At 36.5% G+C, this 11,908-nt stretch overlaps 1 pseudogene; it reads right to left on the bottom strand.

Moving 5' to 3' along the window:
• Positions 1–291: 291 nt before the first annotated feature.
• Positions 292–1,236, bottom strand: LOC143666535 (olfactory receptor 8K5-like; annotated as a pseudogene).
• Between the last annotated feature and the right edge of the window lie 10,672 nt (positions 1,237–11,908).

Genomic DNA, 11,908 nt, shown 5'->3' with positions numbered 1-11,908 from the left:
CCTTAAAAAAATCCTGGCAGAAGCAAATACATAATATACAGATGTAGAGTATAGTCAATGTTCTTGTGGGTGGAAGGATGAAGCATCAATTACAACAAAGAATATTCAGGAGAAAGTGACCTTTAAACTGAGTCTAAAATATGGGAAGTAATCTGGAAGAATACAAGAAGAAAATCTATTTTCATTTCACCTTTGTTCAAGAGCCAAGGAGAATGCAATTATGCCTATTAGAAATATTATCACATGACATCTGACTTTGTATAATTTTAGAACTATAGCCTATATTTAATATTAAATACAAAAGTTGCATGTATTTTTGAAGAAACTATGAAGGCATTCTTTACCTCTTTGTCCCTTAAGCTGTAAATCAGGGGGTTAGGCATAGGTATAATCAAAGTGTAGAATACAGAGGTCATTTTGTTAGTACTAAAAGAATGAGCAGATATGGGCTGCACATAGATAAATGGTAGCATTCCATAAAACACAACCACCATGGCCAGATGAAAACCACATGTAGAGAAAGCTTTGTTCCTTCCTTCAGAAGAATGCATTCAAAATATGGCTAACAGTATCAGGACATAAGACACTAGGATTATGAGAAGGGAAGAAATCAAATCAAATGCTGAAAATAGTATAATCAACAATTCTAGTTCTCTTGCATTTGAGCACAGAATGGGTAGAAAAGTTATATCATCATAGTAAAAATGACTAATGACTTTAGAACCACAAAAGGTCAAAGTAAAAATCTTGATGGTGATCATCAGAGACTGAAAGGTGCTGTGGAGGTAGGAGATACCCACAAGCACATTGCTAGGTCTCTGGGTCATGATCACACTGTAGAGCAGAAGGTTACAGATGGCCACACAGTGGTCATAGGCCATGGCTGACAACAAGAAAATTTCACTGATAATGAACATAATGAAGAAAGCCTTCTGTGTGGCACAGGCATAATAGGAAATGGTATTTTGCTCCTCAACAAGATTTGCCAGCATCTTGGGAACAATGACAGTAGAATTGCCAAGATCAATGAAAGCCAGGTGTCTGATAAAGAAATACATGGATGGGAGCATGGAGATGGGAGTTCACCTTGATCAGGATGATCATGCCCAGGTTGCCCACCAGCATGACTGTGTAGATGAGGAGAAAGACTCCAAAAAGGGGACCCTGCAGCTCAGGGCACCTTGTGACTCCCAGTAGAATGAATTCCAACAACACTGTCAGATTCTGTTGGTCCATTTTTTCCAAGTTATAACCTCTTGGGAGAAACAGAAGCATTGTCACTAGTTTTCATGCAACTATCTAAACATAATACTTCTAGAAATAACGAAGAATATGTTTTCCTACTGTGTGGTAGAAAAATGAATCCACATTTGAAGTTAAAATAATGATAGAATCTCTTACTTCCCAAAACAGTGATATCCATCTGAAACTCATTATGAACTGATATGATAGATTGAATATAAATGGAGTGAGCATATTTGGAATATACCCATTGGTAACAAAATCATTAGCTGTTAATATAGAAACATTAGGATATATTTAACCTATCTGATGGCATTCCAATATTTCTTTGTACATTTCCATTATTAGCTTTGATTTCTAATGGAATTTTGATGTTTTTAAAGGGAGAAGTGGAGTTAATTTAAAGCTAAAGAAACAGATTTTAGCATCTCATTTGCATCACCCTCTTCAAAGACCTGGGTGGGACCTAGCAAAGCATGCACATAATGATATGTCTTTGTAATCATTGTAAAATTAAGTTTCCCAGCATCATCTTTGTTGGCATAATAGTCATAATTTGTTGAGGTCAGCTTTTCTTTCCATTCTGTCTTCCACTCCATTGCAATTCACCTAACATCAGGTTGCATTCAGCTATCTAATGGGATTTCTAAAGGTCAGTTAAGAAGGAATTGAGTTAATAATTCTTTATTTCATGTATAGTGGACATGCTAAGTAGTTCAAAATCAATGACATGTATTATTAAATAATGCTTTCTGTTCTGCTGCCAAATGACTTCTAACAACAGTTCTTCCAACCTGTATGCTTTGTTTTCAATCTAATTAATGAAAATATTTTATTGATGAATTTTAGGGAGTACATGATCATCAGCAAATTGTTTATAGTTTCAATTTGTTTTTTATTTCCCTTTCTAAGTAAGTATTTATATTCATACTCAATTGATATTTAGATTTTATTTAAAAAATGAAAATTCATAATTTATTGGATAAACATACAATACTGTTTGAATTAACAGAAAGGACCACAAAATATGTATCCATACCTGTTAAAATCTGCTATTTACATCAATATACATGGGTTTTGATTATTCAGTTTTGTATGCTTTATTTCATTTAATATAACTTGGTGGAGATGATAAGTCAATAAGATTGAAAATATATATTTATGAATTTAATGCATCATATATTTCATACTCTAAATTGATTTCTGGAACTGAACAATGGAGAATTTATAGAATATAATGTTGTGATTTTCAAATATCAAGGAAAAATCTTCACCCATTCATTTCTTACAGTTTTACAAGAAAAGTTAGCAAATCAAAGTGGAACTATTCTGCTTAAAGGTAGTGGAGCTGGTTTAGCTTTATCCATTTGGATTGCTTCTTAAGTTCCTGTCACATTCAGCATCCCCTTCATGAAAATCTGGCTCTCTTTAAGTAGGATTTTCAATTGGAAGAGACAAGTGAGTTCAAAAAGTTCAGTCACATAAAATGCAATCACAATTATTTTAGTGTAATGGATTCCCCAGGTTGAGCATTGTACAACTGTCAGGTAAGAATTCAAGGGCTCCAGCTCCCCCCATCCTTCATACCCCAAGGCTCTAGCACTCAGGAGCCATGTGTGGTTTTTTCTGGTAAGGATGATTTTTGGTCATATAACTGGTTAGAACTTTAAACAGAATGGCAGCAAATCTAAGAATCTGCTAGTTATTGGCCTGGATTTGCCAGCTATGGGGGAAACTGGGGAGCTGGGCAGGACAATACTGGAGATTGTTTTGCCTTCTTCCTGAGGTTGTTAGATGTTTTTTTTTTGAACACATGCATTCTGCTTTCCAAAAGTCCCTCTCCCCCCTGAATATATGAACTCATAAGTCTATCTTCAGAGTCATGCGAAGAGTTATTATAGCATTATTGAGCCTATCTCCATTCTTATTGTCAGAAAAATCTTTCAACCTGTGGGGTCGAACACCCAGGGAAATCTGACTAAATGCCCAGATGCCAGCAGAAGATAATGGATCATTCTCAGAAAATTGAACATATGGCCCAGTCAAACGAACAAACCAATAGTTCAAATGAGATACAGGAGCTGAAACAACTAATGCTGAATATACGAACAGAAATGGAAAACCTCTTCAAAAACGAAATCGATAAATTGAGGGAGGACATGAAGAAGACATGGGCTGAAAATAAAGAAGAAATAGAAAAACTGAAAAAACAAATCACAGAACTTATGGAAGTGAAAGATAAAGTAGAAAAGATGGAAAAAACAATGGATACCTACAATGACAGATTTAAAGAGACAGAAGATAGAGTTAGTGATTTGGAGGATGAAACATCTGAATTCCAAAAAAAAACAGAAACTATCCAGAAAAGAATGGAAAAATTTGAACAAGGTATCAGGGAACTCAAAGACAATGTGAACCGTACAAATATACGTGTAGTGGGTGTCCCAGAAGGAGAAGAGAAGGGAAAAGGAGGACAAAAACTAATGGAAGAAATTATCACTGAAAATTTCCGAACTCTTCTGAAAGACCTAAAATTACAGATCCAAGAAGTGCAGTGCACCCCAAAGAGAATAGACCCAAATACTCATTCTCCAAGACATTTACTAGTTGGAATGTCAGAGGTCAAAGAGAAAGAGAGGATCTTGAAAGCAGCGAGAGAGAAGCAATCCATCACATACAAGGGAAACCCAATAAGATTATGTGTAGATTTCTGAGCAGAAACCATGGAGGCTAGAAGACAGTGGGATGATATATTTAAGTTACTAAAAGAGAAAAACTGCCAGCCAAGACTCCTGTATCCAGCAAAATTGTCCTTCAAAATGAGGGAGAAATTAAAACATTCTCAGACAAAAAGTCACTGAGAGAATTTGTGACCAAGAGACCAGCTCTGCAAGAAATACTAAAGGAAGCACTAGAGTCAGATACAAAAAGACAGAAGAGAGAGACATGGAGAAAAGTGTAGAAAGAAGGAAAGTCAGATATGATATATATAATACAAAAGGCAAAATGGTAGAGGAAAATATTATCCAAACAGTAATAACTCTAAATGTTAATGGACTGAATTCCCCAATCAAAAGACATAGACTGGCAGAATGGATTAAAAAACAGGATCCTTCTATATGCTGTCTACAGGAAACACATCTTAGACCCAAAGATAAATATAGGTTGAAAGTGAAAGGTTAGGAAAAGATATTTCATGCAAATAACAACCAGAAAAGAGCAGGAGTGGCTATACTAATATCCAACAAATTAGACTTCAAATGTAAAACAATTAAAAGAGACAAAGAAGGACACTATATACTATTAAAAGGAACAATCAAGCAAGAAGACATAACAATCATAAATATTTACGCACCGAACCAGAATGCCCCAAAATACGTGAGGAATATACTGCAAACACTGAAAAGGGAAATAGACACATATACCATAATAGTTGGAGACTTCAATTCCCCACTCTCATCAATGGACAGAACATCTACACAGAGGATCAATAAGGAAATAGAGAATCTGAATATTACTATAAATGAGCTAGACTTAAGAGACATTTATAGGACATCACATCCCACAACAGCAGGATACACCTTTTTTTCAAGTGCTCATGGATCATTCTCAAAGATAGACCATATGCTGGGTCACAAAGCAAGTCTTTACAAATTTAAAAAGATTGAAATCATACACAACACTTTCTCGGATCATAAAGGAATGAAGTTGGAAATCAATAATAGGTGGAGTGCCAGAAAATTCACAAATACATGGAGGCTCAACAACACACTCTTAAACAACAAGTGGGTCAAAGAAGAAATTGCAAGAGAAATTAGTAAATACCTAGAGGCAAATGAAAATGAAGACACAACATATCAAAACTTATAGGACGCAGCAAAGGCAGTGCTAAGAGGGAAATTTATTGCCCTAAATGCCTTTATCAGAAAAGAAGAAAAGGCAAAATTGCAGGAATAAACTGTCCACTTGGAAGAACTGGAGAAAGAACAGCAAACTAATCCCAAAGCAAGCAAAAGGAAAGAAATAACAAAGATTAGAGCAGAAATAAATGAAATTGAAAACATGAAAACAATAGAGAAAATCAATAAGACCAGAAGTTGGTTCTATGAGAAAATCAACAAAATTGATGGGCCCTTAGCAAGATTGACAAAAAGAAGAAGAGAGAGGATGCAAATAAATAAGATTAGAAATGAAAGAGGAGACATAACTACTGACCTCACAGAAATAAAGGAGGTAATAACAGGATACTATGAACAACATTACGCTAATAAATACAACAATTTAGATGAAATGGACAGGTTCCTGGAAAGACATGAACAACCAACTTTGACTCAAGAAGAAATAGACGACCTCAACAAACCAATCACAAGTAAAAAGATTGAATTAGTTATTCAAAAGCTCCCTAAAAAGAAAAGTCCAGGACCAGACGGCTTCACATGTGAATTCTACCAAACATTCCAGAAAGAATTAGTACCTACTCTCCTCAAACTCTTCAACATAATCGAAGTGAAGGGAAAACTACCTAATTCATTCTATGAAGCCAACATCACCCTCAAACCAAAACCAGGCAAAGATATTACAAAAAAAGAAAACTACAGGCCAATCTCTCTAATGAATATAGATGCAAAAATCCTCAATAAAATTCTAGCAAATCGTATCCAACAACTCATTAAAAGAATTATACATCATGACCAAGTAGGATTCATCCCAGGTATGCAAGGATGGTTCAACATAAGAAAATCAATTAATGTAATACACCATATCAACAAATCAAAGCAGAAAAATCACATGATCATCTCAATTGATGCAGAGAAGGCATTTGACATGATTCAACATCCTTTCCTGCTGAAAACACTTCAAAAGATAGGAATACAAGGGAACTTCCTTAAAATGATAGAGGGAATATATGAAAAACCCACAGCTAATATCATCCTCAATGGGGAAAAATTGAAAACTTTCCCCCTAAGATCAGGAACAAGACAAGGATGTCCACTACCACCACTATTATTCAACATTGTGTTGGAAGTTCTAGCCAGAGCAATTAGGCAAGGAAAAGAAATACAAGGCATCAAAATTGGAAAGGAAGAAGTAAAACTATCACTGTTTGCAGACGATATGATACTATACATAGAAAACCCAGAAAAATCCACAACAAAATTACTAGAGCTAATAAATGAGTACAGCAAAGTAGCAGGCTACAAGATCAACATTCAAAATCTGTAGCTTTTCTATACACTAGTAATGAACAAGCTGAGGCAGAAATCAAGAAACGAATCCCATTTACAATTGCAACTAAAAGAATAAAATACCTAGGAATAAATTTAACTAAGGAGACAAAAAACCTATATAAAGAAAACTACAAAAAACTGTTAAAAGAAATCACAGGAGATCTAAATAGATGGAAGGGCATACCGTGTTCATGGATTGGAAGACTAAATATAGTTAAGATGTCAATCCTACCTAAATTGATTTACAGATTCAATGCAATACCAATCAAAATCCCAACAACTTATTTTTCAGAAATAGAAAAACCAATAAGCAAATTTATCTGGAAGGGCAGGGTGCCCCGAATTGCTAAAAACATCTTGAGGAAAAAAAACGAAGCTGGAGGTCTAGCGATGCCGGACTTTAAGGCATATTATGAAGCCACAGTGGACAAAACAGCATGGTATTGGCATAAAGATAGATATATCGACCAATGGAATCGAATAGAGTGCTCAGATATAGACCCTCTCATCTATGGACATTTGATCTTTGATAAGGCAGTCAAGCCAACTCACCTGGGACAGAACAGTCTCTTCAATAAATGGTGCCTAGAGAACTGGATATCCATAAGTAAAAGAATGAAAGAAGACCCATATCTCACACCTTATACAAAAATTAACTCAAAATGGATCAGAGATTTAAACATTAGGTCTAAGACCATAAAACAGTTAGAGGAAAATGTAGGGAGATATCTTACGAATCTTACAACTGGAGGCAGTTTTATGGACCTTAATCCTAAAGCAAGAGCACTGAAGAAAGAAATAAATAAATGGGAGCTCCTCAAAATTAAACACCTTTGTGCATCAAAGAACTTCATCAAGAAAGTAGAAAGACAGCCTACACAATGGGAGACAATATTTGGAAGCGACATATCAGATAAAGGTCTAGTATCCAGAACTTACAAAGAGATTGTTCAACTCAACAACAAAAAGACAGCCAACCCAATTACAAAATGGGAAAAAGACTTGAACAGACACCTACCAGAAGAAGAGATACGGATGGCCAAGAGGCACATGAAGAGATGCTCAATGTCCCTGGCCATTAGAGAAATGCAAATCAAAACCTCAATGAGATATCATCTCACACCCACCAGAATGGCCATTATCAACAAAACAGAAAATGACAAGTGCTGGAGAGGATGCGGAGAAAGAGGCACACTCATCCACTGTTGGTGGGAATGTCAAAGGGTGCAACCACTGTGGAAGGCAGTTTGGCGGTTCCTCAAAAAGCTGAATATAGAATTGCCATATGACGCAGCAATACCATTGCTAGGTATCTACTCAAAGGACTTAACTGCAAAGACACAAATGGACATTTGCACACCAATGTTTATAGCAGCGTTGTTTACAATTGCAAAGAGATGGAAACAGCCAAAATGTCCATCAACAGAAGAATGGCTAAACAAACTGTGGTATATACATACGATGGAATATTATGCAGCTTTAAGACAAGATAAACTTATGAAGCATGTAATAACATGGATGGACCTAGAGAATATTATGCTGAGTGAATCCAGCCAAAAACTAAAGGACAAATACTGTATGGTCCCACTGATGTGAACGGACATTCGAGAATAAACTTTAAATATGTCATTGGTAACAGAGTTCAGCAGGAGTTAGAAACAGGGTAAGACAATGGGTAATTGAAGCTGAAGGGATACAGACTGTGCAACAGGACTAGATACAAAAACTCAAAAATGGACAGCACAATAATACCTAATTGTAAAGTAATCATGTTAAAACACTGAATGAAGCTGCATCTGAGCTATAGGGGTTTTTTTTGTTTTTGTTTGCTTGTTTGTTTGTTTGTTGTTGTTGTTTTTTACTATTATTACTTCTTTTATTTCTTTTCTTTATATTAGCATTTTATATCTTTTTCTGTTGTGTTGCTAGTTCCTCTAAACCGATGCAAATGTACTAAGAAATGATGATCATGCATCTATGTGATGATGTTAAGAATTACTGAGTGCATATGTAGAATGGTATGATTTCTAAATGTTGTGTTAATTTCTTTTTTTTTTCTTCCGTTAATAAAAAAAAAGAAAAAGAAAGTAAGTTACTGTTTGTAGGACTTAAAAGGTTAATGTTTAACCTAAAGCTTGTAGACACAAGTCTATGAGGAAATGCAAACTTGAGCTTTCAGGATCTGGAACTACAATAGAATTTGAGATATGCAGATAAAGCACAATGAGGTGTGGAAGAGACTTGCTTAAAGGAAATTAACATCCTAGCCTTAGAAGTATTTACTTCCTAGAACTTGTTTTTGCATTGTATAGCTTTTGCATGCAAACAACATTTATCATCTTTCTTGCTAGTAAATAATTTTAAAATATGTACCAGTTTACTATAATCCCACCTCACCAGGTTCAATAATGCTGTTTTTGTTACTCTAGGATGGCAAAAACTGAGAAAGCCTCCTGGGAGCTGGTGCTAACTTTATCTCTTGCCCAAAAGTTATGAGCTAAGCCTTCACTGAAGAAAGAAAAAAAAACATGGGCTCCCAAAAGCATGTAACCAAAGCTAATACCCCACCAGCAGGTGAAAAAAAACCCAAAACAGGTACTGGGCATAGAGGCCAGGGGCATAGGCTGTCCAAGAGACAGATCAGACCCTCACAGGATTGTTACTGTTCCCTCACTTACACACATCATATCACCCTGCTTGGGCCCAGAAGATGGCTGGTTAGACAAAGATAGGTAAGATTCCTCAGGGGAGGAACAACCTAGGACAGGCACAGTCACAAAGGGGCCATCAGGAGAAAACTTGAGGCTAAAAGAGGGAGCACACAGACCTTTACCCCCCCAACTTCACAGGGGCCTAAACCCCGCATGGCTACATTGTTTCCCATGCCCAGCTCAGATCAGAACATACAAACACCTGCAACAAATAAATAAAAATGAAATATAAGTGATGTTATAACCCCTCCCTAAAAGTAGGGGTAAGCATCAAAGGGGGGAAATGTAGCAGGCAGGCCTTCCCCTCTTTCTAGTTCAGCTGTCCTCTCTGAGGAAAGTCCTCAAACCCCCTCCCCAAGCCTTCAGGAACCGGTGAAGCTGCAAATAGACAAGATAAGACATTCTGGGGTGGGGACCCCTCCCTTAATGTTTCAGCTCTGGGCCATTCTCAACTTAAATCAGCCAATTGTTTACCTTGTCTTTAACATGTCAAAGAGTCTATAAAAGCTAAGGTTGCCGTTTATTCAGGGCTCAGACTTTCAGAGACTACTTGCTGAGCCCTATGGCCATGGCAAATGAAACATGATTCCTGAAACTATGGATCCTTAGTCTCAGCCTGTTCTAACTTTGCGGAACATTCCTGGAGGTCTGTGGCCTCATCCCTGGTTTTCACGTTACACCAGGAATGATAATATACTGCCTAAATGGTACTTCCTAACCTTCCCATTTTCAATGAACTTCCATAATTTCAATCCAGTGAGCTGTCTAATAAAGTCAGAAAAGTATTGTGTACCACAAGTCTAAAATATAAGATATAGCTGAATAATATTTTATAAACTATTTCAGGAATTTTTCAATGATAGCTTCAAAATTCTATTTTCCCAATGTTTGCTTACCTATCACTTTTCACAATGCCTCTTTCAGATCCTTGTTTCCGAGGCCACAGTTCATGGGGTTCAACATGGACATCACCATGGTATAAAATATAGCAACCACTTTGCCCTGATCTTCTGACTCCTCTGTTGGACATCTCAAATGCATGCAGAAAAGGGTCCCATGGAAAATTGTGCAAGCCACAGGTGAGAAAAGCCTTTTTCCCCCCTCTGCTGAACTGCTTCTGAGTATGGCAACCAGGATGAACATGTAGGATGTGAGAATGACCAGGAGTGACTATGTACATGGACAACTCTTTTCTGTAGGTGTCAGAGCATGCCAGTTTGATAAGACAAGGATCAGTACAGTGGAAATGGTTGATCTCAGCACCACAGAAGGGGAGGTTGTAGGTCCTCAGAGGAGGAAGTCATAGATATAAGGAACAATGACCAGGAGGACACAGACACTCTTGGACATCTTGCTGCTGTACAGCAGAGGATTACAGATTTCATAGCCATGACAGTCAACATGAAGTGCTCTGTGAGGACCACAGCAATGAAAATACAGCACTACACCAAACACCCTGCATGGAAGATCTTCTCAGATAAGGCATTTTCTAGTATTTTGGGAAAGACATTTTTGGAGAAACACTGATCCAGATAGGAGAAACATGAGAGAAAAAAAGTACATGGAAGTGTGAAATTGACAATCAATATTGATTAAAACAATCATGCACAGGTTTCCTACCACAGTGACAATGTAAACTACAAGGAATAGTGCAAAGAATGCAACTTGCAACTCTGGATGGCTCCTTAGACACAAGAGAATAAATTCTGTCATCTCAGTGTAGTTTCCTCTAGATATTTCTCTGCCTTATGTGTGAGGTATTCATTTTATTACCCAAGGGGTGATAATAATTAAAAAAAAATGACAGCTTGGTTAAAAATTGTACTTTGTAAAAAATGTCCAAAGTGTTTTAGTTATGTACCTTAGTAGCATTTCTGTAATTAGCTATGGGTAGATGTGCAATAAAGAAAGTCTAAGTTTTTCCAAAAGTACTTTTTTCTAGGAACTATTTTGTGATAATTTCTAGCAAAATTATGAGTTAAATCTCTTCATACTTTGGAAAATTAGAAAAAAAACTAAAAAATTCATATGTAAAAGAAGAAATTATAATAGAAATTTAGAAATGCATATTCCTCCTTTATGCACAGCATCATATGTACATATAGACTTGTAGAAGGTAAGAAAGGGCTTTAAAGAGAGCCAAGATAAATTTCCTCATTTCCCCTGGAGTGGGAAGTGATGCATCCAAGGGTAGGTCCTTAACTGGCAACAGACCCTCACTTCACATTTCTCAGTTCAGTGACCTGTTGTCCTACTATGTACCTCAACAAGTCCATCTCATTGTTTGGGACCCAACAAGAAGTTTTATCTACATATTTAGTGTTATGATTGGAGGTGGTGGTGTGTGCAGTTTGTTTGTCTTATAACTTGGTTGTTTGGGTATTCAGATTAACTACTCATTTTGGTTGACAGTTTAACATTGATAGCATGTAACATTCTTTTCCATTTCTACACCCCAATTTAGGCAATTTGTAGTCTTGAGTGGGTAAATTCATGGTCCTTCATCAATCCTAGCATATGGATGAAATATTTACAGTCATTTTTGAAGTCTAAGCATATGTTTATGTTGGTCATTTTGTTCCCAACTTCTCCCTACCTTAATACATGCCTGTGGCCCAGACCTATCTTTTTAAATCCTTAACTAGGAGAATATCCTCCTTGGTATTTTGGAGTAATGCAATTCCTTTAAACCCACAAGCTTTCTATTTCTTCATTATGTCAATTCTG

Source organism: Tamandua tetradactyla, chromosome 23 (genome assembly GCF_023851605.1).
Source record: "Tamandua tetradactyla isolate mTamTet1 chromosome 23, mTamTet1.pri, whole genome shotgun sequence".
Lineage (NCBI taxonomy): Eukaryota > Metazoa > Chordata > Mammalia > Pilosa > Myrmecophagidae > Tamandua > Tamandua tetradactyla.
The sequence above is the reverse complement of the archived record's forward strand: the minus strand, read 5'-3'. Positions and strand labels throughout refer to the sequence as shown.